Genomic DNA, 308 nt, shown 5'->3' with positions numbered 1-308 from the left:
TGCTGCCGGGCGCCCTTACGGCCCATCCAAGCCACAGCAGAACAGGCGTTACCGCGGCTCTGCTGGGCACCACCTCCCGAAGGCACCGCAGGATCCGGGCAGGGAGGAGGCATTGCTGAGCTGTGCCGCAGCGGGGTGTGAGGTAAAAGCTGCAGAAACTGGTGTTTTGGGGGAGATCCGGGCGTGCAGTCTGGCAGGAAGACAGGCTCTGTACCCTCATATCTATTTTAAACGAGAGAGGATGTTTACTCGCTGTTTAATTGGTGGGTGCACAGCCTGCACAGCTTTGAAGGCAGCAAAGCGAGCCC

This window comes from Buceros rhinoceros, unplaced genomic scaffold (genome assembly GCF_000710305.1).
Source record: "Buceros rhinoceros silvestris isolate BGI_N320 unplaced genomic scaffold, ASM71030v1 scaffold33908, whole genome shotgun sequence".
NCBI classification, from domain to species: domain Eukaryota; kingdom Metazoa; phylum Chordata; class Aves; order Bucerotiformes; family Bucerotidae; genus Buceros; species Buceros rhinoceros.
The sequence above is the reverse complement of the archived record's forward strand: the minus strand, read 5'-3'. Positions refer to the sequence as shown.